This window comes from Ranitomeya variabilis, chromosome 5 (assembly GCF_051348905.1).
Source record: "Ranitomeya variabilis isolate aRanVar5 chromosome 5, aRanVar5.hap1, whole genome shotgun sequence".
NCBI classification, from domain to species: Eukaryota; Metazoa; Chordata; class Amphibia; order Anura; family Dendrobatidae; genus Ranitomeya; species Ranitomeya variabilis.
The window spans coordinates 533,603,707-533,630,712 of record NC_135236.1 but is presented as its reverse complement, the minus strand read 5'-3'; the positions used below and the strand labels follow the sequence as shown (position 1 = coordinate 533,630,712).

The 27,006-nt window shown below is 40.6% G+C and overlaps 1 long non-coding RNA gene across 1 annotated transcript; it reads right to left on the bottom strand.

Moving 5' to 3' along the window:
• Positions 1–770: 770 nt before the first annotated feature.
• LOC143773816 (uncharacterized) lies at positions 771–26,705 on the bottom strand. Its single transcript, XR_013215380.1, has 3 exons — positions 26,590–26,705; positions 3,493–3,583; positions 771–869 (listed from the first exon to the last, which is right to left on the bottom strand). It is a non-coding gene; the product is annotated as an uncharacterized LOC143773816 (long non-coding RNA).
• Positions 26,706–27,006: the final 301 nt, after the last annotated feature.

Sequence of the window (27,006 nt, the reverse complement as noted above, 5' to 3'; positions counted from 1 at the left end):
CGGCCCTGGTACTCTCTCACATATCCATAGCAGGGAGTTTTGATGCCACAGGATAAGAGTCCGGATGAGATAATTGGTCGCAGATGATTAGTAGATTATAATTTGTTAGGTGTAATAGAGTGATGCTCCAGATCCATCAGAGTGAGGGTAGAAATCTGATCTGAAAGTTCCATAGACAAAGGAATATTTCAATTACTGTATATTCATACCGAATTAAGTTAGAATTATTTGTATTATCCAGTTAGGACCTATAAAGATGTGTTTTAAAGGGAGAAGACGTATGAATCTGTTACTGTCCTTACTGGTCTGAAAGATATTATCTCTGGATGCAGGAGTAAAGTTGAGACCCTTCTCCAACATATGGAGTTGTGTGGTTGGTATAACCTGAGCAAAAAATTAATAACAGTGAATTATGGTGAATCATCAGGGACAGTGTCTATTTGTGGTACCGCATCGGATATCTGCATTTTGTATTTATGTTTTCAACCTGCTCTATGTCACTTGCAATTTTTGATAACTCAACATTGCTGGCACTGTGAGTAGAACAGAAAATATAGCATGATAAGCCTGAAAAATTAAAAACAGAATCTGAAAGATCAGAATGACTATCCGAGAAGGTGTAAAACTGACTCTTTTTGGATCATTGGAGAATTCCTTGATGGATTCTTGTAATTTACAGATAGTAATCTCCAATTCCTGGAGTTTAATGTTTTCAGTCTTAATGATCAAACACAATTCTTGGCATGGCTGTGATGACTCTGGAAGTGCCCACAGCCTAAAAGCTTGTTGACTGGCTGTGGACATTATCGGGCAATGATTTTTTCAAATAAAGGACTTTTTCTTCAAACACAGCTGATATAAGATAGTACCTAAAAAAAACAAAGAAATGAGTCAGAGCATAAGTTGGTATACTTGCAATGTGTAAGAGCACGCTTTTGTTTTTTTTAAATAAATATGGTATCTAATTAGATGATTGACATACCATACAATGTGACCAGGCACTACTGATACATTATGATGTGGAGTGAAATGACCGGCACATAAAGCCGTGTAACTCTGCACAGTTGCTATAAAGGATAACCTGCACCAAGTATGGACCATGCCAGTGGAAAGAATAGCAGAGAAATATTTATGATATATATGTATTTTATTCAATGGTAAGAGTAGAGGTACAATATAAAAACAATATTAAAAAATTACAATGTTATGTATATATATATATGTATACTTTTTTTATATATACGTTTTTTCACGGGCACATATCAAAAGAAAGACGTTTTATATATGCATATTTTATGTGTAATACAATATATCATTGCATAGGGCTGGTTTATATATATATATACTGGATATCCCTATAATAATAATAATAAATAAAGTAGGGATCACATGCAACATACAAATTTGAGAAAATTGAATAAAAAGTGAAATATATAAAAAAAATTAATTAAAAATATATATGCAACCATGCACGTATAGCATGTAAAGAGAAAAAGTGCAAATAGTGCCAACTAGTGCAAATATAATGTGCAAAGACAAAAGATTCCACAAAGAAAGTGCTGATTGTGCATATGATCCAATACTACTTACTTATAAAGCTAGGGAAATTATCTCCAGAACCGCCACAATTTGATAATGTGCTCCCCGACACGTGTTTCGGACCCAACAAGTTCCTTCGTCAGGGGGTGACTCCAGCATCAGGTGTCTGGAATTAGATAAACACATATAAATACTTCTGTTTACTTGTATATTAGTGACACTGTTCATTTGGCTTAAGAAAGGCCCCTTGTTGGCCAAAAGATCGCATTCTGGCTTGATTATGTATTTTGAATAATAAATAAACATTAGCTGTCACTCCAGTACCTTGCAGACAATTCATTTGTGGATACGCTGGCAATTTGTTGGGAAGTGTCTTAAGTACGCACAAAGTTTATGGCATAGAAATACAACTAGAGACAATGTGGCTTCACATGCGATAAAAAGTTACAGATTTTCAGAATGCTGCCAAAGATCACCATATAAAATGTAGAAGTGGCCCCCAAAAAACCATGCTGAACTATTGGGTGAACCCATAGCCTAGCCCTCCTACACAGACCATCAGCAAGCATCTGCTACTGGAAACTAAAACGATGAGAAATGAGCCACCACAGCAAAATACCCAACACAGATGGAAGCAGCATGTTTGCAAGTAAAAATTAGCTACCAATCAACTACAAAACACAAAGCCAACACTGATAATGCCATGAGCAATTTCATCTGTAGTCTGAAGGAAACAAAAAAACTTTCACAGCATTGTTTAATACACTAATCAACCATTAGGCCACCTTTTGTATTTTTCATGTATGTGAAACATGGATAACTTGCCGTTGCCAAAAAAAGGACTTAAACAAAAAGGAACACATCTCGGATTACTAACTTGGGTAGAAAACATAACCTCCTTTACATACCATGTCGGAATGAGTCCTTAAAGAGTGTCTGTGAGTTATGACATCCATATCAAGGTAAGCATGGTTCCGTTGTAGGCAACCTTGCACTAAGAGGAATTTGCTAGATAGTTTTGAAGAAGACCACCTATATATTAAAATGCACATAAGGTGCTCCATGCACTGCGGGAGGACCTGTGTGGTCAAGGACACTCTTTTTCTGACACTTTCTCCAGCTAGCTTCCTGCTTAGACTAATAGCGCTGGCTCTACTTGAGTCTCTGTTGAAGTGAAATGTGCTCTGAACTGCACACTATGGATTCCAGGGCTGACAGACCTCCTTTAAAAATGTGCATAGAAATATCCTTTTCAGGTATACTTGCATCACATGTCAGAAAACTATTTACTCTTTAATGTGTTTTCAGTATCTTGTACAAAATTCTGTTACTTCTGTAAAATGCACTTGACATACATTATTCATTTTGCTTGGAGGGTAATGGAGTGATTCGTTCTTCTGGACACTAGTGGATGTAAATGGAACTTGCCTAATGTACTGTTAAAAGTACATGTGCTTCTTAGATGCATTCCCTTTAATATACCGCCCTAAATCCTGCCAAGATGCTTAATAGAATCTAGAATGCATCATGTAATATTTAAATGTAATTGTAACACATTAAATTATGATGAACCCAAAAAATGTCTCTAAGGATCTCATTCTGAAGATTTTGGTAATTTAGGTAGACAAAGAGAATTATTAGCTGAACTTAATGTAACAAAACCAAACCTTTGACTTCTGCACTTAAAGTAAAAGGACTAATTAACCTCTTTAGCTTTGATTTATTCAATTTATTCATTTTCCATTTATCATTCATGCCAGGAGGCCCAAGTGAAACATAATTATCCGAAGAGGAACCATCACATTGCCAAAAACCTACAGTCACAAATCCATCAAAATATCTCCAAAGAGCAGGGCCCAGTAAAGTACCAACCTTAATCATTCAGACGAGGAAATCCTAAACTATAAACTGACCTTCAATGGGATTTCAGTGTTTAATGACATAATGACTTACATCTGATGTAAAATGTGACAAATACAGATAGGAACCGCAGGTAATTGTTCCAGAATGCCTCTTTTCCAGCAACGTGTTCTCTTTTTAATCACTGCAAAACAAAGAAAATGATGTCAAATTATCCGAAGCTACAAAGATCCCATAGTCAAATTGCTTAGAGAAGCAGAAAATTGTTTAGTGACATTATTGTTATTAATAGTAAAATGAAATGTTTTGCAGGGATTGTCTCTATTTTATCAGACAAGTATTTTAAACAGTAAGGGAATGCTTCTGTTCATTTTCTCCTAATTAGGATATATTCATTGAATAATATTACTTTAAATGAGTACTTCAGTCAAATTTTCCCCATTAACTTATTCCTTTAAGAAAATTGAGTGGTTTGCCTTCATTACATATTTTTTTAACTTACTCTAAGTAAACTACTCTCTATGTGCATTATCATCACAGAAGTGAGGGAATCATTCTACAACTCTCTGTCCAAATTAAAGCCTGGCTTTTGGAGTAGTTGGCAATAAGGATGTCATTCCAGGGCCCGATCTGGTGAAATCTGTCTGAGTGGTCTGTTTCTCTCTCTGTTGGACCACAGCCTTTGTTGTCTCTGTCCAACTGCTGATAATGCTCTTGTTTTTCCTATGCTTTGCTGCTGTTTTGCTTCTGTGCAGGTGTTTTCGCTTCCTCCTTTGGTTTGCCCTATCATATCTTGGAAGAGGCTATTTATATTCTCCTGGCACATGCAGTCTTTGCTGGCTATATTCCAAGATAGATGGATCTTTGGAGTCCCAGCTATCAAGGTAAGGATTATCTTGCAGACGTTTTCTGTATTGCTTCCCCTACAGTTTGTATGCATCTTCCCCTTCCCAGCAATCTTCCCATTTTGTCACATTTAGGGTCCTGGCATTTCCACATATACCGAAGGTCTAATGGGGTTCCTTTATTTTTTTTTTCTGTCTTACGTATGACTGTGTGAACACATCCTTAGCCATGTGCCTCACCCTCACTTTGTGTGCACCATGTTCTGTTGTTGTAGATTTGGCTTACACTCTAGGTATAGTTCAGGGTTCAGTTAAGGACACTTAGGGTCAGCAAACGTTGAGTGGGGGTGTCATTGTGTGATTTTAGGGTGCCAACCTCTGTGGTCAGGTAGGGACAAATCAGAGTCAAATTAGGAATTTGCATAATTTGTACAGGAACCTGTGGTGTGCAAGTTTAACATTTCCCCTGGTTTGTTCATCCCCATGCAAACGCTAGGGCTCAGTCATAAGTCATGCGAAATTATGTGAGAAACTCTCCAATAATACTAATCATATGCATGTTACTGCACCATGGGGATCTCCCTGCACACTGTGTGCAAAATTATTAGGTAAGTAACATAGTAACATAGTAAGGTTGAAGGAAGACTTTAAGTCCGTCTAGTTAAACCCATAGCTTAACCTAACATGCCCTAACATGTTGATCCAGAGGAAGGAAAAAAATTCAAAACTCCAGAATTACGTTTTTTTTTGTCGCCGCGACATTGCATTAAAATGCAATAACGGGCGATCAAAAGAACGTATCTGCACAGAAATGGTACCATTAAAAACGCTGGCTCGGCAATCAAAAAAAAAGCCCTCAACCGACCCCAGATCATGAAAAATGGAGACGCTACGGGTATCGGAAAATGGCGCAATTTTCTCTTTTTTTAGCAAAGTTTGGAATTTTTTTTCACCACTTAGATAAAAAATAACCTAGTCATGTTAGGTGTCTATGAACTCGTACTGACCTGGATAATCATAATGGCAGGTCAGTTTTAGCATTTAGTGAACCTAGCAAAAAAGTCAAACAAAAAACAAGTGTGGGACTGCACTTTTTTTGCAATTTCACCGCACTTGGAATTTTTTTCCCGTTTTCTAGTACATGACATGGTAAAACCAATGATTTAGTTCAAAAGTACAACTCATCCCACAAAAAATAAGCCCTCACATGGCCATATTGATGGAAAAATAAACAAGTTATGGCTCTGGGAAGGAAGGGAGCGAAAAACGAACATGGAAAAACGGAAAATCCCAAGGTCATGAAGGGGTTAAATGGAACCTGTCAGCAGGATATTGCACACTAACCTACAGTTTCAGGTCGGTGCCTTTATACTGATTACAATGATACCTGGTGATGAAATCCGTCTTGTGGTTGTGGTTTAGTCTTTATTTTCACTTTTTAGTTAATGCCCTCTAGTTTGCATAATGAATATCTGTGAAGAAAAAACCTTCTGCATGCAGCATAATCACATGTTGCATATCCTAATAATACATGATCTTGATGTTATTCAGCTAGAAAAAAAAAAATCTATTTGAAAATGGTGCCCACGCAGTAGCTATCGGTGTTTATAGCTGTGATCCCATAGCTGCTACTGCGCAAGTGCTGGCGGCACCATCTTACTGGAGAAGAAAAAAAAATTCCTCCTCCAATATAGCGCTGCCCACGACTGCGCAGTAACAGCTCTCAGCTATTTCCTGCTGCCTGCAGAGGTTTTTGTTTTTTTAAGTGTGTACAGATATTCAGGGGTCTAAGGGGTAACGTTTCTCCTTATGAAGAGTGACATACCATCTCTGGCTTTTCAAGGTAAGGAGGCTTATTTGCCGTACAATGCTCCTCTGGGAAATTAAATATGCAAATTGCCTCTTCTGAGAAAAAGAGGACTTAACTCTATAGCGCCACCTGTTGGAAGTAGCGATCCTACAAGTCACAATCAACCCTCTAACGAGTCGTGCAATATGACTTAGGATAAAAGGCAAATCAGTATCTCAATTCACAGACACGGTGTTTCGGGCTGTTGGCCCTCATCAGTGCGAAGCATGAGAACTGATTTGGCTAGGTGAGAGGCTCTTGACTGGGGTCTACTTCCAACAGGTGGCGCTATAGAGTTAAGTCCTCTTTTTGTCAGAAGAGGCAATTTGCATATTTAATTTCCCAGAGGAGCATTGTACGGCAAATAAGCCTCCTTACCTTGACAAGCCAGAGATGGTATGTCACTCTCCATAAGGAGAAACGATAGCCCTTAGACCCCAGTCCAGAGCCTCTCACCTAGCCAAATCAGTTCTCATGCTTCGCACTGACGAGGGCAAACAGCCCAAAACACCGTGTCTGCGAATTGAGATACTGATTTGGCTTTTATCCTAAGTCATATTGCACGACTCGTTAGAGGGTTGATTGTGACTTGTAGGATCGCTACTTCCAACAGGTGGCGCTATAGAGTTAAGTCCTCTTTTTCTCAGAAGAGGCAATTTGCATACAGATATTCATTATACAAACTAGGGGTTAGGTGACTGAGGGGGTCACTGACCTGTCAGTTGTCAGCATTACGAATACCTAATCAGAGCACAACATGTAGACCCCCCTCCTGGCCCGCCCTGCAGCTGGGGCATATCATTAACTAAAAACTGAAAATAAAGATTAAACAATAACCATAAAATGGATTTCATCAACCAATGTATCATTTTAATCAGTATAACGGCGCTGATCTGATACTGTCTGTAGGTTACTGTGCACAATCCTGCTTACAGGTTCCTAGGATATCAACTCCCTTTATCATGGTGGGCAGAATTATTAGGCAGCTCTTTTTTAGATATCAACTCCCTTTATCAAGGTGGGCAGAATTATTAGGCAGCTCTTTTTTTTTGCAGACAAAATGGGCCAAAAAAGAGAATTAACTGACTCTGTAATGTCAAATATTTTTAAAAGTCTTACAAAGAGATGTAGCACTCTTGAAATTGCTAAGATATTGGGACATGAACACAGGAAAATAAAAAGTTTTGTTACAAATAGTCAACAGGGTTGCAAAAATGTGTTGAGAAAAAAAGACAGACATTAACTAACAAATATCTGAGAAGAATCAAATGTGGAGAGACCAGGAACCCATTATCCTGTCATATTCCAGAACTGCAACTGGAGAGCCCAAAAGTAAAAGATGCTCAGTGCTTAGGGACATGGCCAAGGTAAGTAAAGCTGAAATTACACCACCACTGAACATGAGTTAAAAGATCAAGATTGAGCCTAATATATAGGTCCTATATCCAATATATAGGTCTACCAAAAGGACTTGAGAATTTAATTGGCCATAAAATAATTAGGTTTCGGAAACTTTTTCGAAACTGTAAAAAATTGCTGTAAAACTGACAAGTAGAGATGAATAGATTTTTGGAAAATCGAACTGCCCAACTGTGGCAAATTTTCCCCCAAAATTTGATTCACAACGAATAAATTTATGAGGACTTTAGTATTGCTCATAAAATACACATTCAACAGATCAGAAAGAGCGGGTGAACTTTGTTGACTATAATAGCTAACACTTTATAGGTGAGAGAGGTAGAGGACCTTACTGACCATAAGAGCTTACACTCTACAGGAGAAAGATGACTCTGCTGACCATAAGAGCTTTCACTGTATACAAGTGAGAAATAGAGATTGAACCCTGCTGACCATAAGAGTTTACATTCTACAGTATAGAGATACTTACCCAGTAACTCTGATGATGGAAAATGACTCTGCAATTCAAACTGTGCTTTGGTGTGAAGTGAACCATTGCTCTGTGATGAGTAAGGTACTGACCACAACTGTAGAGGGTATGACAATCCACCTGGTTTCATAGCTGCAGAACATTGAGGAGATGTCCGTGCAGCAATGCAAAAAGATTGGCAGCATAGTTTGGGGACAGTTTGCGCTATTAATCTCATCCACTCTGCTTGTACTGTGCAATGCAGTGTTTTTGGCGCAGCAAAAATACACTAGCATTACTGATTGTGGGTATGCAACCTAACAGCATAACAGCAGCGCAATAAGTGGAGTAGGAATGCGAGCGTGGTGCTCGAGCACCTGAGATACTCGAACAAGTACCTAACTTACCCGAGCACCACTAGGCTCAATCAAGTATTGGGCACTGGCGAGCATGCTCGCTCATTACTAGATTCCTTCTTTTCAGAAGTGTACAAAACTGTTGTAGTCCGTGTGTTATGCACGACTACAAAGAAAGACATCGCTGGATCATAGACTAGACAGCATCCACAATGTCTCCATCTGCCTCATTATAGGGAATCTTATGTTGGGGGATTGTGTCTGAAACAGTTATTTAAGAGATTGACACTGAAAAGCCCATGTAGGTGCTCAGCGTAGAGCGCAGGATAACTGTGAGCCGAGCCTTACTGCGATCTTTTGGAAGCAGACTGAACAGTAGGTTAAGAATTGTTTTTATTTATTTTTTAAGCCATATCTTATGCAGTACAAGTGATTAGACAACTTTATCCTTGGGTCGGTGCAATTACAGCAATATAAGATTTATATAGTTTTTATGTTTGGCTGCTATAACACGCTAAAAATTTGCATCCTCATGTTTTGAGAGCTATAATTTTTCTATATTTCTGCTGACATTGTCATGTGAGGGCTTGTTTTTGGGGGACAAGTTGACATTTTTATTGGTACCATACTGAGGAACATAACAATTTTTGATTGCTGTCTATTCTGCTTTTTGGGATCCAGAATGGCCAGAAACCAGAAATTTAAGAATAGTTTTTTGTTTTTTAGGGGTCTTCTTTATGCTGTTCACTATGTGCTAAAAGTGATAAATCAGCTTTATTCTTTGGGTCAGTACAATTACTGGCAGGGGCTGGTTGGCAAATTTTGACCTGGGGTCAAGCACACAGCAGTGGACCATGAGTAGCAGCCCATCCTTATTGTGTTTATCAGACTCTATACAGAAGCATCTTCACCAAAGATATGCACAGCAATGGTACTAGAACCAAGCTAACTACATAGAAGCAGTAAAAGATCCAAGTCTACTACTCAGATATGGTACCACAACCAAACGTAGGCTATGTTCACATGCAGCAGTTTCTTTTCCTGTAACCGAAATCTGCTCTCTTGGCAGTGAAAACACCCATTTTTCAGACTTTATGGGTGTGGATTATATGTGTGCTTTGACTGCAGTACAAGTTTAATAAAGTTACTTTTATTCACCAAAATGCTTAAAAAACACTGGGAAAAAAGCTGTTGCATTTTTTTCTATAAAGGGACTGCAGACATCAGCTATTACATCAGTCTCATATTATCCTGTATAAAATATCTTGTGTCTGTGCACACAGTACACATAGTATAGCACATATGCTGGAGAATGCATGACTGGTATACTGTATAGAGAAGAGTGAATTAATTTGTATGACCCTGGTAAGGGGGCTAGGTCAATATTCAGTGGCTGCTGAGCAGGAGCCCTGTAAACCTCCTACCAACCGCTGGCAAACATGGTTGCTTCTTTAATTTGTAGCCTGGTCCGATGTCATGTATGTGTTATACTGCAAAAATGTCATTGCGCCAGGGAAAAAAAATCAAAAGAGGAGATACTGGCAAGAAGGAGGAGGTCCGCAGGGTGCCCGCCTTGGACTACCAATGTGACTGCTGTCTAGCTAATAGATTTGCTTATCTTTATTGGTATACGATATGCTGTGACTACTGTTATGATTGAACTGGTGGTTAGGAGCACTAGAAATGACCAGATGAGCAAACTAGTAATACAGGACGAGCTCTGGGAAGTGGGAGCTCTGCTGACCGCAACCCCTAATCCTATCACAACAACTAGAAATAGCCGTGGAGCGTTCCTGACTCTGCCTAGACGCCTCTTCACAGCCTAAGAGCTAACTACCCCTAAAGATAGAAAATACAGCCTACCTTGCCTCAGAGAAATTCCCCAAAGAAATAGGCAGCCCCCACATGTATTGACTGTGAGTTAAGATGGAAGTCACAAACACAGGAATGAAATAGGTTTCAGCAAACGAGGCCAGACTTAACTAAATAGACTGAGGATAGAAAAGGTATCTTTGCGGTCAGCATAAAAAAACTAACAAAAAAACACGCAGAGTGTGCAAAAGAGAGCACCGCACCGACTCACGGCGCGGTGGTGCCACTCTGCATCCCAGAGCTTTCAGCTAACAAGACAAAATCATAATAGCAAGCTGGACAAAAACACAATGGTAACAAATAAGCTAGCAGGGACTTAGCTTTTGCTGAAGTAGACAGGTCATCTGAAAGTTCCAAGAAAACTGAACCAGTACTAGGACATTGACAGCTGGCATCAGGTAACGATCTGACTAGAGTTAAATAGAGCAGCCAGCCAAGGCCTAAACGAGATCAGCTGGGGAAGGAACCTCAGAACCAGCAGCTCCACTCACAGCCACCAGAGGGAGTCCATGGACAGAACTCGCCGAAGTACCATTCATAACCACAGGAGGGAGCTCGAGAACAGAATTCACAACAGACTACAGAACATCAGATATTATACTAGCCATGTATTATCCTGTATATCATATCTGAGTAGGCATGAATAGTTGTGGTCGCAGAGGGTGTAAACACAACCAGGCTCGTGGAGTTAGGGGGCCCACTGATGCCTGACTAGTCTGCAGCTGAATGTGCTCTAGTGACTGCTGGCCTATCAGAGGTGGCAGGTAACGTAGGCATGCCTGTTGCGTATGTCGCATAATGTCACTGCTATGTATCGTTCGCCCCTGCTAAGCCTGTTGTGAAGAAGAAAGATGCTTTTCACTGCGGGAATGAGGAATGGTAAGAGGAATTGTTTATTTTTTTGTGTTTAAATATGTTTGATGGACAATGCCAGGATGAAGGCATTATTACAGGATGGAAATATTATTACAGGATGGGGACATTATTACAGGATGAAAATCTGGACGAGGGCATTCTTACATACAGGGACCAGGAAGGGGACATTATTACATAAAGGGCCCAGGACGGGGACATTGTTACAAGGCAAGACATTATTGCATGATGGGCTCAGGATGGGGACATTACAGAATGAGGACATTATTACATATAGGGCCCAGGAAGGGGACATTATAGAACGTAAACATTATATTCAGGGCTCAGGACGGGGACATTATTACATACTGGGCCGATGACAGGGACATTACTACATACAGAGCCCAGGGTGGGGACATTATTACATACAGGGCCCAGGCCGGGAAAATTATAGGACATGGACATTATTACATACAGATCTCAGGACGGGGGCATTAAAGTAAAAGTCCCATTTCTTTAGTTTTTATGGTAGCTTCTTTTTCTACAAATATTGTTTGGTGACATCAAATAAAAAATTCAATGAATGGTACTAATTTGGCCAGTAATGGAATCAGATTTTAGACTGTGCCAGATGCAGAAATAATTCTGTACTTTTTATCTTTATGTGAAACTGAGCTAATTCTACCAACTTGATATTTTTGTAATACTTTTTGACATTTGTGATTTTCTGAACATTTCCTTTGAGCATCACTTTAGATTCTGGAAACTTAAAAACCTTTTATATGTATCCAGCATTTTATCTGATGGTATTGCTATTTACAGTTTGATGCATACTTCTGAAAAGAATTTACTAGATCTTCTGACAGAATTAGAAGCTTCCAAAAATCCAATCTCTCTATGCTTTGTCACATTAAATATGTCATCCTGCAATAATCTATTACTGCACTACAGTACCATAAAACCTTGTATTTGATCTATTTTCAAGTACTCGCTATGGAAATTTTTAAAACATAATCTACAGCTTTGTCTGCTGTTTAACTTTCTCATTGTCATTTATATTGGAAGCAATGCTGTTTATAACACCTCTGGCATAAAAAAAGATTGCAGGACCAATGTTAATGTACAACCCCTGGCAAAAATTATGGAATCACCGACCTTGGAGGATGTTCATTCAGTTGTTTAATTTTGTAGCAGATCACAGACAGGTCACAAAACTAAAGTACCGTATATACTCGAGTATAAGCCGACCCGAGTATAAGCCGACCCCCCTAATTTTGCAACAAAAAACTGGGAAAACTTATTGACTCGAGTATAAGCCTAGGGTGGAAAATGCAGCAGCTACCGGTAAATTAAAAAAAAAAAAAAGATACCAATACAAGTAAAATTAATTGAGACATCAGTAGGTTAAGTGTTTTTGAATATCCATATTGAATCAGGAGCCCCATATAATGCTCCATACAGTTCTTTATGGCCCCATAGATGCCCCATATAATACTCCATGCAGTTATGGCCCCATAGATGCCCCATATAATGCTCCATGCATTTCTTTATGCCCCATAGATGCCCCATATAATGCTCCATGCAGTTATGGCCCCATATATGCTCCATATAATGCTCCATGCAGTTCTTTATGGCCCCATAGATGCCCCATATAATGCTCCATGCAGTTATGGCCCCATAGATGCCCCATATAATGCTCCATGCAGTTCTTTATGGCCCCATAGACGCTCCATATAGCATTGTGCCACATGTAATGCTGCTGCTGCAATAAAAAAAGACATACTCACCTCTCGTAGCTGCCCGCTGCTCCTCAGCGTCCCGTTACTCCGCACTGACTGTTCAGGCAGAGGGTGGCGCACACACTAATAAGTCATCGCGCCGTCTGACCTGAACAGTCACAGCAAGAGGATGGGAAGACGGAGTGGCGCCCGGCGGGTGGAACGTGGACAGGTGAATTTGAAATACTCACCTGCTCCTGGCGCTCCTGATGCAGTCCCTGGCTGTCCCATGGTACCGCAGCTTCTTCCTGTAATGAGCGGTCACTGGTACCGCTCATTACAGTAATGAATATGCGGCTCCACCCCTATGGGAGTGGAGTCAATATTCATTACTTTAATGAGCGGTACCACATAACCGCTGAATAGAGGAAGAGCTGCAGCGCAGGAGACCATGGGACAAGCTGGGACGCGTTAGGAGCACCGGGAGCAGGTGAGTATGCGACAGTCCTCTCTCCCCCTCACCCACTGACCCTGCCGCCGACCATGACTCGAGTATAAGCCGAGAGGGGCACTTTCAGCCCAAAAATTTGGGCTGAAAATCTTGGCTTATACTTGAGTATATATGGTAATTTCAAATGGCAACTTTCTGGCTTTAAGAAACACTAAAAGAAACAAAGAACAAAAAATGTGGTAGTCAGTGATGGTTACTTTTTTAACCAAGCATAGGGGAAAAATTATGGAATCACTCAATTCTGAGGAAAAAATTATGGAATCATGAAAAGCAAACAAACAAAAAAACACCCCAAAACATCACTAGTATTTTGTAGCACCACCTCTGGCTTTTATAACAGCTTGCAGTCTCTGAGGCATGCACTTAATGAGTGTCAAACAGTACTCTTCATCAATCTGGCTCCAACTTTCTCTGATTGCTGTTGCCAGATCAGCTTTGTAGGTTGGAGCCTTGTCATGGACCATTTCCTTCAACTTCCACCAAAGATTTTCAATTGGATTGAGATCCGGACTGCTTACAGGCCATGACATTGACCTTATGTGTCTTTTTTCAAGGAAAGTTTTCACAGTTTTTGCTCTATGGCAGGATGCATTATCATCTTGAAAAATGATTTCATCATCCCCAAACATCCTTTCAATTGATGGAATAAGAAAAGTGTCCAAAATAGAAACATAAACTTGTGCATTTATTGAAGATGTAATAACAGCCATCTCCCCAGTGCCTTTACCTTACATGCAGCCCCATATCATCAATAACAGAAGAAAAAAAAAAATGTGACAAAACCAGCTCACCTACTAGGCATTTGTTGTGGGGAAGCCCGGATAACGTGCAGTCTTCACGTAAGGTAATAGAACAAATAGAAGAAAAAATCCAGCTTCCAAAAATATCAAAATTTATTGAAGATAAAATCCAAGATCCAAAAACATGGTTCACAGGAGAAGAAATGGCAGCATGCTACATGTTTCGAACAATAAGTTCTTTTTCAAAGCTGCTTTGAAAAAGAACTTATTGTTCGAAACATGTAGCATGCTGCCATTTCTTCTCCTGTGAACCATGTTTTTGGATCTTGGATTTTATCTTCAATAAATTTTGATATTTTTGGAAGCTGGATTTTTTCTTCTATTTGTTCCATATCATCAATGACTGTGGAAATTTGTATGTTCTCTTCAGGCAGTCATCTTTATAAATCTCATTGGAACAGCACCAAACCAAAGTTCCAGCATCATCACCTTGCCCAATGCAGATTCGTGATTCTTCACTGAATATGACTTTCACCAGTCATCCACAGTCCACGATTGCTTTTTCTTAGCCCATTGCAACCTTGCTTTTTTCTGTTTAGGTGTTAATGAAGGCTTTCTGTATGTAAATCCCATTTCCTTTAGGCAGTTTCTCACAGTTCGGTCACAGATGTTGACTCCAGTTTCCACCCATTTGTTCCTCATTTGTTTTGTTGTGCATTTCCTATTTTGGAGACATATTGCTTTAAGTTTCCGGTCTTGACGCTTTTATGTCTTCCTTTGTCTACCAGTATGTTTGCCTTTAACAACCTTCCCATGTTGTTTGTATTTGGTCCAGAGTTTAGACACAGCTGACTATGAACAACCAACATCTTTTGCAACATTGCGTGATGATTTACCCTCTTTTAAGAGTTTGATAATCCTCTCCTTTGTTTCAATTGACATCTCTCGTGTTGGAGCCATGATTCATGTCAGTCCACTTGGTGCAACAGCTCTCCAAGGTGTAGTCACTCATCTTTTGATGCAGACTAATGAGCAGATATAATTTGATGCATGTGTTAGTTTTGGGATTGAAAATTTACAGGGTGATTCCATAATTTTTTCCTCAGAATTGAATGACTCCATAATTTTTCCCCTATACTTGGTTAAAAAAAAGTAACCTTTACTGACTACCACATTTTTTGTTCTTGATTTCTTTTAGTGTTTCTTAAAGCCAGAAAGTTGCCATTTGAAATGACTTTAGTTTTGTACCATGTCTGTGATCTGCTTTTTTCTACAAAATTAAACAACTGAATGAACATCCTCCAAGGTCGGTGATTCCATAATTTTTGCCAGGGGTTGTATAAGAGACCTGTATGTTACTTGGTTTCATGGACTGCTGTGTATTGTCTGAACAATAATGAAAATGCTGCCATCTATACATTACATACCTATAATATTGGACTACTACATCATTCTGTTTTTAGGTGATATGGTGACTTGGTTTCATGGGTTGGCTTCCGGCATTACTGTATATCTATGCTCCTATGGCCGGGTCCATGTATGGAAGGTTTTTACCTCCAGATTCCATATAATACATTTATTAAGCATTAGTGTTGGTATCATGAGCAATGAAAAATGATGAAAAAAAAACGGTATATAAAACCTCTAACACTTAATTTTGTGTTTTCTTAAATGCTTTTGGTAAAGGGTGATATTTATTGTCATATAGGGCCTATACAAGCCATGAAGTAGCATTTAAAGAGGTTTTCCTTTCTGCTAATCCCTGGCTGTAGTTTATTCTAAAGAAACAAACCACATGTGTTGTGAGTTTGGTTTTTGGGCTCCCCCGGTGGTCACTGGTGGTACTGGACTTGTGTGCTTCACTTTCTCTGTTCACCTGTTTCCATTAGGATATGGGTGTATCCTATTTAGCCTTGCTGCTCAGTTATTCTAGTGCCGGCCATCAATGTAACCAGAGCCTTTCTGTTGCATGTTCCTGCTTCTAGACTACTATCAGCTAAGTTGGACTCTTAGTCCTAAGTTTGTTTTGCATTTTTGTTCCAGTTCACAGTTATGTTATTTTTCTGTAGCTGGAAGCTCTTGTGGGCCGAAATTGCCACTCCGGTGTCATGAGTTGACACATGAGTCTTAAAGTAATTTCGGGATGGTACTTTAATAGGGTTTTCAGCTGACCGTGAAGTTCCCTATTGTATCTTCTTGCTATCTAGTAAGCGGACCTCGCTTTGCTGAACCTACCTTCATACTGCGTATGTCTTTTCCTCTGTACTCACCGTCAATATATGTGGGGGGCTTCTGTCTCCTTTTGGGGGGAATTTCCCTAGAGGTAAGCCAGGTCTGTCTTTTCCTCTATTAGGGTTAGTTAGTCCTCCGGCTGGCGCTAGGCGTCTAGGGATAAAACGTAGGTACGCCACCCGGCCACTGTTAGTTGTGTGGTAGGTTTAGCTCACGGTCAGCTCGAGATTCCATCACCCAAGAGCTGTTCTGTTATTTATGTTCTCTGACGTTCCCTTGCCATTGGGAACCATGACAGTATGGCCGGCCCAGTGTTAAAACCGTTGGCAGAAGAAAGGAGAGAAAAAGAAGTCTGCAGATTTTTTTTTTTTTTCCCTCTGAGCTTGCTCTATAGTTGACTTAGTTGCATTTCTGCTCTAATTGCAGCCTTTCTCTCTCTCTCTCCTTCTAATCCTTGAATGGCTCTGATCTCACCTGATTAAAATGGATCCTCAGAGTTTGGCTACAGGTTTGAATAATCTTGCTACGAAGGTTCAAAATTTACAGGATTTTGTTATTCATGCTCCTATATCTGAACCTAGAATTCCTATACCAGAATTTTTCTCCGGGGATAGATCTCGTTTCCTGAATTTCAAAAATAATTGTAAATTATTTCTTTCCCTGAGATCTCGCTCCGCTGGAGATCCCGCACAGCAGGTTAGGATAGTAATTTCCTTGCTGCGGGGTGACCCTCAAGACTGGGCATTTGCATTGGCACCCGGGGATCCTGCGTTGCTCAATGTGGATGCGTTTTTTCTGGCTTTGGGGTTGCTTTATGAGGAACCTAACTTAGAGATTCAGGCTGAAAAAGCCTTGATGACCCTATCTCAAGGGCAAGATGAAGCTGAAATATACTGCCAAAAATTTCGTAAATGGTCTGTGCTTACTCAGTGGAATGAGTGCGCCCTGGCGGCGAATTTCAGAGAGGGTCTCTCTGATGCCATTAAAGATGTTATGGTGGGGTTCCCTGCACCTACAGGTCTGAATGAGTCCATGACAATGGCTATTCAGATTGATCGGCGTTTGCGGGAGCGCAAACCTGTGCACCATTTGGCGGTGTCTTCTGAGAAGGCTCCAGAAAATATGCAATGTGATAGAATTCTGTCCAGAAGCGAACGGCAGAATTTTAGGCGAAAAAATGGGTTGTGCTTCTATTGTGGTGATTCAACTCATGTTATATCAGCATGCTCTAAACGTACAAAAAAGGTTGATAAGTCTATTTCAATTGGCACTTTACAGTCTAAGTTTATTCTGTCTGTGACCTTGATTTGTTCATTATCGTCAATTACCGCGGATGCCTATGTCGACTCTGGCGCCGCTTTGAGTCTAATGGATTGGTCCTTTGCCAGGCGCTGTGGGTTTGATCTAGAGCCTCTGGAAGTTCCTATACCTCTGAAGGGTATTGACTCTACACCATTGGCTAGTAATAAACCACAATACTGGACACAAGTGACTATGCGTATGAATCCAGACCATCAGGAGATGATTCGCTTCCTTGTGTTGTACAATCTACATGACGTTTTGGTGCTCGGATTACCATGGTTACAATCTCATAACCCAGTCCTTGACTGGAAAGCAATGTCTGTGTTAAGCTGGGGATGTCAGGGGGCTCATGGGGACGTACCTTTGGTTTCCATTTCGTCATCTATTCCCTCTGAGATTCCGGAATTTTTATCTGATTATCGTGATGTTTTTGAGGAGCCTAAGCTTGGTTCACTACCTCCTCACAGAGAATGCGATTGTACCATAGATCTGATTCCGGGCAGTAAATTTCCAAAGGGTCGTTTATTTAATCTATCTGTACCTGAACATGCTGCTATGCGAGAATATATTAAGGAGTCCCTGGAAAAGGGACATATTCGTCCTTCTTCATCTCCCTTAGGAGACGGTTTTTTCTTTGTATCTAAAAAAGATGGCTCTTTGAGGCCGTGTATTGATTATCGACTCTTGAATAAAATTACAGTCAAATATCAGTATCCTCTGCCCCTGCTGACTGATTTGTTTGCTCGAATAAAAGGGGCTAAGTGGTTCTCTAAGATTGATCTCCGTGGGGCGTATAATTTGGTGCGAATTAAGCAGGGGGATGAGTAGAAAACCGCATTTAATACGCCCGAGGGCCATTTTGAGTATTTAGTAATGCCTTTTGGTCTTTCAAGTGCCCCTTCAGTCTTTCAGTCCTTTATGCATGACATTTTCCGTGAATATTTGGATAAATTTATGATCGTGTATCTGGATGATATTTTGATTTTTTCGGATGACTGGGATTCTCATGTCCAACAGGTCAGGAGGGTTTTTCAGGTTTTGCGGGCTAATTCCTTGTGTGTGAGGGGTTCTAAGTGTATTTTTGGGGTTCAAAAGATTTCTTTTTTGGGGTACATTTTTTCCCCCTCTTCCATTGAGATGGATCCTGTCAAGGTTCGGGCTATTTGTGATTGGACGCAACCTTCTTCTCTTAAGAGCCTTCAGAAATTCTTGGGCTTTGCTAATTTTTATCGTCGATTTATAACTGGTTTTTCTGATGTTGCTAAACCTTTGACTGATTTGACCAAAAAGGGTGCTGATGTTGCTGATTGGTCCCCTGCTGCTGTGGAGGCCTTTCGGGAGCTTAAGCGCCGCTTTTCTTCCGCCCCTGTGTTGCGTCAGCCTGATGTTACTCTTCCTTTTCAGGTTGAGGTCGATGCTTCCGAGATCGGAGCTGGGGCGGTCTTGTCGCAGAAAAGTTCCGACTGCTCCGTGATGAGAAATTGTGCGTTCTTTTCTCGAAAATTTTCGCCCGCCGAGTGAAATTATGATATTGGTAATCGGGAGCTTTTGGCTATGAAGTGGGCTTTTGAGGAGTGGCGTCATTGGCTTGAGGGGGCTAGACATCAGGTGGTGGTATTGACCGATCACAAGAATTTGATTTATCTTGAGTCTGCCAGGCGCCTGAATCCTAGACAGGCGCGCTGGTCGTTGTTTTTCTCTCGGTTTAATTTTGTGGTCTCATACTTACCAGGTTCTAAAAATGTGAAGGCGGATGCCCTTTCTAGGAGTTTTGAGCCTGATTCCCCTGGTGATTCTGAACCTACAGGTATCCTTAAGGATGGGGTGATATTATCTGCTGTTTCCCCAGACCTGCGACGGGCTTTGCAGGAGTTTCAGGCGGATAGACCTGATCGTTGCCCGCCTGGTAGACTGTTTGTTCCAGATGATTGGACCAGTAGAGTCATCTCGGAGGTTCATTCTTCTGTGTTGGCAGGTCATCCCGGGATCTTTGGTACCAGGGATTTGGTGGCTAGGTCCTTCTGGTGGCCTTCCCTGTCTCGAGATGTACGAGTTTTTGTGCAGTCTTGTGATGTTTGTGCTCGGGCCAAACCTTGTTGTTCTCGGGCTAGCGGATTGTTGTTATCTTTGCCTATTCCGAAGAGGCCTTGGACTCACATCTCTATGGATTTTATTTCTGATCTCCCTGTTTCTCAGAAAATGTCTGTCATCTGGGTGGTGTGTGACCGTTTTTCAAAGATGGTTCATTTGGTGCCCTTGCCTAAGTTGCCTTCCTCATCCGAGTTGGTTCCTCTGTTTTTTCAAAATGTGGTTCGCTTGCATGGTATTCCGGAGAATATCGTTTCTGACAGGGGGACCCAGTTCGTGTCTAGATTTTGGCGGGCGTTCTGTGCTAGGATGGGCATTGATTTGTCTTTTTTGTCTGCGTTCCATCCTCAGACTAATGGCCAGACTGAGCGAACTAATCAGACCTTGGAGACTTATTTGAGGTGTTTTGTGTCTGCGGATCAGGATGACTGGGTTGCCTTTTTGCCGTTGGCGGAGTTTGCCCTCAATAATCGGGCTAGTTCTGCCACTTTGGTTTCTCCTTTCTTTTGCAATTCGGGGTTTCATCCTCGTTTTTCTTCCGGTCAGGTGGAGTCTTCGGATTGTCCTGGAGTGGATACTGTGGTGGATAGGTTGCATCGGATTTGGGGACAGGTGGTGGACAATTTGGAGTTGTCCCAGGAGAAGACTCGGCATTTTGCTAACCGCCGTCGTCGTGTTGGTCCTCGTCTTCGTGTTGGGGACTTGGTGTGGTTGTCTTCTCGTTTTGTCCCTATGAGGGTTTCTTCTCCTAAGTTTAAGCCTCGGTTCATCGGCCCGTATAAGATTTTGGAGATTCTTAACCCCGTGTCCTTTCGATTGGACCTCCCAGCATCTTTTTCTATCCATAATGTCTTCCATCGGTCATTATTGCGCAGGTATGAGGTACCAGTTGTGCCTTCCGTTGAGCCTCCCGCTCCGGTGTTGGTTGAGGGTGAATTGGAGTACGTTGTGGAGAAGATCTTGGACTCCCGTGTTTCCAGACGGAAACTTCAGTATCTGGTCAAGTGGAAGGGCTACGGTCAAGAGGATAATTCTTGGGTGACAGCCTCTGATGTTCATGCCTCTGATTTGGTCCGTGCCTTTCATAGGGCTCGTCCTGATCGCCCTGGTGGTTCTTGTGAGGGTTCGGTGCCCCCTCCTTGAGGGGGGGGTACTGTTGTGAGTTTGGTTTTTGGGCTCCCCCGGTGGTCACTGGTGGTACTGGACTTGTGTGCTTCACTTTCTCTGTTCACCTGTTTCCATTAGGATATGGGTGTATCCTATTTAGCCTTGCTGCTCAGTTATTCTAGTGCCGGGCATCAATGTAACCAGAGCCTTTATGTTGCATGTTCCTGCTTCTAGACTACTATCAGCTAAGTTGGACTCTTAGTCCTAAGTTTGTTTTGCATTTTTGTTCCAGTTCACAGTTATGTTATTTTTCTGTAGCTGGAAGCTCTTGTGGGCCGAAATTGCCACTCCGGTGTCATGAGTTGACACATGAGTCTTAAAGTAATTTCGGGATGGTACTTTAATAGGGTTTTCAGCTGACCGTGAAGTTCCCTATTGTATCTTCTTGCTATCTAGTAAGCGGACCTCGCTTTGCTGAACCTACCTTCATACTGCGTATGTCTTTTCCTCTGAACTCACCGTCAATATATGTGGGGGCTTCTGTCTCCTTTTTGGGGGAATTTCCCTAGAGGTAAGCCAGGTCTGTCTTTTCCTCTATTAGGGTTAGTTAGTCCTCCGGCTGGCGCTAGGCGTCTAGGGATAAAACGTAGGTACGCCACCCGGCCACTGTTAGTTGTGTGGTAGGTTTAGCTCACGGTCAGCTCGAGATTCCATCACCCAAGAGCTGTTCTGTTATTTATGTTCTCTGACGTTCCCTTGCCATTGGGAACCATGACACACATGGTATTCATCTTCACCAAGTCCACCGGCGAGTCTCGACACTTCTCCTGATATCTGGAGGAAGCCAACTAGTGAACTCAGCAGCTGTGAGCAGGGTATAACCATGTAGTCAAAACTTTACGCTCAGAGCTGCTGAGCTCACCGATTGGTTGCCATGCTGTTGACATGACATAAACGCTTCAGCCCAGCCAAACACGCGGACCATGCTTCAAAGGGCCATTTACAATTGTAAGACTGCATAAATATAACTACTGTTTCAAGAGTAACAATCATTATAATTTTTATTTCATAAATATATAGTATACAAGAAATTAAACAACTTAGTGATATATCATATCAGATATATCTGCTGCTTTCTCCTGCTGGACCAATCATTCACTTTAAAAACTCTCAATTCTGAGGTAAAATCTGTATTCAATGAAGACAGATTTTCCCATTTCTTAAATAGGAGATGACAGCTTCTACTGATAAGATCCTATTTAGAAGGAGAGTTTTTTTTCTCTAGTTTTGCCCTCCTTCTCCCCCTTCAACTTCTCCCCTTTTCTTGGAATCTCAATCCAGGAGGGGAAAACAGCAAATGTTTCTCATAAGAAATTTCACAAAGTTTCTTATTTTCATGTGTACTATTGATTTTTGAAATAAAAATTGAAACAACGGTTGCTGGTAACCTGAGACATCAAATCACACACTATCCGTGACCATTCATCATGTCATGAATAGTGTTGAGCGATACCTTCCGATATGGAAAGGTATCGGTATCGGATTGGATCGGCCGATATCCAAAAAATATCGGATATCGCCGATACCGATACCTGATACCAATGCATATCAATGGGACACAAAATATTGGAATGGTTCCCAGGGTCTGAAGGAGAGGAAACTCTCCTTCAGGCCCTGGGATCCATATTCATGTATAAAATAAATAATAAAAATAAAAAATATTGATATACTCACCCCTCCGGTGGCCCCTGCTCTTAGCGGTGCCTCCGTTCCTAAGAATGCAGAGTTAAGGACCTTCGATGACATCGCGGCTTGTGATTGGTCGCGTGACCGCTCATGTGACCGCTCACGCGACCAATCACAAGCCGCGACGTCATCGAAGGTCCTTCACTCCCTGCATTCTTAGGAACGGAGGCTGCCGGTTACATCGGTAAGGTCCAGGGGCCGCCGGACGGGTGAGTATATCCATATTTTTTATTTTTATTATTTATTTTTTACATGAATATGGATCCCAGGGCCTGAAGGAGAGTCTCCTCTCCTCCAGACCCTGGGAACCATATGCACCGCACACTTCCTATTCCGATTTCCGATATCGCAAAAATATCGGAACTCGGTATCGGAATTCCGATACAGCAAATATCGGCCGATACCCGATATTTGCAGTATCGGAATGCTCAACACTAGTCCTGAAACTAATAACAAACACAAAACAAAATGCAAGCCCAGCCAATCAAATGTACGTTTTATCTCTTTGAAGCCCAAACATGTATTTGCTTTCCCATGTTACATTAAATTGTCTTCCTTTTGCATCAATTTTTCTCTTGTTGGGCATTTTGGGATTATTTAAACTTTATGTGTTGCCTTACTTAAACATTAACGTGAAAATACTTTAGTGTAGTGTAGTGTGAGATGCAGTAACAGATGTATTAACCCCTTCATGATCTGACGTATTTTTGTTTTTGCGTTTTCGTTTTTAGCTCCCCTTCTTCCCAGAGCCATAACTTTTTTTATTTTTCGGTTAATATGGCCATGTGAGGGCTTCTTTTTTTGTGGAACGAGTTGTACTTTTGAACAACACCATTAGTTTTAACATATCATGTACTGTAAAACAGGAAAAAAATTCAAAGTGCGGTGAAATTGCAAAAACAGTGCAATTCCACAATTTTTTTTTGTTTTGCCTTTCACTATGTTCTTTAAATTCTAAAACTGACTTGCGAGTATGATTTTTGAGGTCATTGCGAGTTCATAGACACCAAACATGTATGGGTTCTTTTTTATCTAAGTGGCGAAAAAAAAATTCCAAAATTTGTTAAAAAAGAATTTGTGACATTTTCGGATACCTGGAGCGTCTCCATTTTTTGTGTTCTCCGGTTGAATGAGGGCTTATTTTTTGCACACCGAGCTGACATTTTTAGAGATACCTTTTTGGTGCATATTCGATTTTTGATCGCCCATTATTGCATTTTAATGCAATGTTGAAGCGACCAAAAAAACTTAATTCTGGCATTCTGACTTTTTTCTCGCTACGCCGTTTAGCAATCGGTTATTTTTTTTTATATTGATAGATTGGGCGATTCTGAATGCGGTGATACCAAATATGTGTATGTTTGATTTTTTTTTCATTGTTTTATTCTGAATGGGGCAAAAGGTGGGTGAATTGAACTTTTATATATATTTTTGTTACTTTTCACATGCTTCAATAGTCAAAACCCAATCAGCTCTGCCACATACATGCGATGATCAGATCACCTGTATGTAGCAAAATTGCTGATTGCTATGAGTGCCGACCACCGAGCGGCGCTGATAACAATCCGCCAGCTACAACCATAGAGGTCTTCTGGAAACCTCTTGTTGTCATGCCGACCCATCGGCGACCCTTGGTCATGTGACATGGGCGCAGATGGGTTGGATTTTCGGCATGCTTGCCGGAATCGGGTGCTAATTGCCACTGTCAGAGTTTTCCAGCGGCATCTAATGGGTTAACAGCCATGGGAGGATCGCAATTCATCCCATGGCTGTTAGCGGCACATGTCAGCTGTTCAATACAGTTGACATGTACCAGAAAAGATGTGGGCTTAGCCCCTGAGCCCACATAAAAGGGAGGGTGTCTGAAAATCGGCCTACATTTATGACCAATGTCGGAAAGGAATTAAAGGAGGCTAGGGAGCTTGGCTCTGTATGCTATGATGGTTTTGAGGCACAGGGTGTAAATGGGCAGGAGTTTCAGGGGATGTCTTATGCACCAAGCTGGAGTTTCCCAGCAAAGTTTCTGTAGTGTATGTACCTTTTTCTTGGTTGCTGATAAAGCAGTTCAAATTGTCCCACTAGAGATGATATGGTATGCCACCTGCTTAGTAAAAGGTCAAGATATCCTTTAGGACCAAGTCAGATAATATCCGCCCCTTCCACCTCTTTAGCACTGAGCATCCTATCTTGAATGGGGCTATGGTGCCTGGATAGGATTGCCAGAGCTGTGCTGGGTTGGTTGTAGAAAAAAGGAAATGATGAACGGCTTCACAGGAGCACCAAGCAGGTGTTAGGGGTGGTTAAACCGGAAGATACGCTGCAGCTCCAGCAGGATGCCTCGCAGGAGGAACAAACAAAAAGCTAACATGGCAGTTGATTTTGAAGCTGGTACCTGTAGTATGGGACTTGAATTCCTGTGTCCCATTCAGTATGGAATCACAGCACAGGCACTTAGGGGTCCTGCATGCAAAACAACCTGGTCTAGGGCATACCTGGGTTGTGCAAGAAGATGAGGACTTGAGAGTTATATTGCTGGGGGCGACAAGATTCCTAAGAGTACGATTTTTTTGAAAGATCATTCTAGGTTGTGCAGGTATGTGCATTGATAATATAGGGTCCCCTTCATGGATAAACCAATGCTTTTTAATCAAATTGCGTATAGCATTTGGTAGAGTGGCTGCCATCTTGAATTGTAAGCTACAGGGTGCACTTCCACACCGCTCTGTTTAGGGACCCACAGAAGGTGGACATAGAAGGATCGGCAGCACATGGGAATTGAGTTTGACACATAAATGTACAGGTTGCAAATATTAAAACTGAAAAAAAAATGTTATTTTAAACCGTATCAAGATGCAAGCAATCAAAGATAAATTTGACAGTCCTTATTGATACCATTAGGTTAAGAACTCAGTCCCTGAACTTTAGTATAATATTACACAATCATTCATTCTTTTAATTTTACGGCACTTTTTCCCACAAATCCTTAGTTTACACACTAAAGACCACTGATAAAAAAAAGTTTTTTATAATCATGTTAGTCACTACACATATGCTGCACACATTGTTTTTCTATTTTTGCTTACATTGTTAACAACATTTTTAGGTAAACCTTTAGTATATCATAATAGGTGATTCACATATTTTTTTTTGGTTGCCCGTCGTTATTGCTTTGTGAGCATTTGGAGTCCATTTCTGTTTTTTGGCAAAATTGCCCGTTTGTATTGATGTTTTCAATAGAATTCTTCAATATACTACATTTAAATCAAAAGTTTAAACTATAATACACAATGCAAATACATTGGGTCAGATATTAATACCTGGTCAACAAGTCAGCTGGCAATGATTTCTCTCTATTTTACAACTTCCCATCATTGTACAATATCTTCTCTCAGGGGTTAATTAGTAATGTGTTGTTATAGGAACGAACGTTATACTAGTCTGTTACTAATTTTGCTTTCCACCAACAAGAGAAGAACAATTTTACCTACAAAACGCTAATCTTTGATTCCTGTGGAAAAAGGAACAAAGTCAACATATAGATGCGACTGGTGTTAGATAACCATGTGGGTAATAAGAACTGTCCATAGTGCTGAAATGCATTTCATTCCCCACCATAGCTACAAGCAAACTATACAATCAGCACTAAATTATGTCTTTTTTTCTATTTCCTTCAAAGCTGTATATTGATATACAGTATGGGCATATTTCTAAACAGTGGAAACAGGTAATTTATTTTCAGAAATGGCAATTTGTTTGTTAGGTGAGCCCAAATTCTTTAAAATCTTAGATAATGTTATCTACATGAACTGCTCTGTCCTGGCTACCCAACAATTTCATGACAGAAAATTTTTCACATTTTTTACAAATCAGCCTCCTATTTGCAGCAGAGTAACCCTTGAGGACAGAGCTTTTTCATTATTAAACGTTATTATTTGCATGTCCTCATAGTTTTATATGATGATATTTTTGCACTATGACCATTTGTGGGCAAACATAAACAAGCATGTAACGCATGTAAACTTGTATTCGTGGAATTATGCAACAAAAAATACACTTTGCCACCTTTTCTGGTGTTTACGCCATTCATACATAAAACATTACTTACTGTGGCAGTAGGGCCATCAGCTGTAGTTGCTCTCCTACTGGTGATCACAGGAGTACAAAAACGGCAATGTAAAGATGTGTCCACCTTTGCCTTATGTTAAATTTCTGTAAGAACCTACAATCAATCATGATAGAAATGTGATTTATTCTCACAATGACACATGTTAAAGGGGTATTCCGAGGAGATCAAAAATATACTGTTCTTGCACTCATATGATATGAGATACATAGGTAGATAGATAACAGATAGATAGATAGATATGAGATAGATAGAAAGATGATAGATAGATAGATAGATAGATAGATAGATAGATAGATAGATAGATAGATAGATAATAGATACGATAGATATAGCCACAGATAGATAGATAGATAGATAGATAGATAGATAGATATGAGCTAGATAGAAAGATGATAG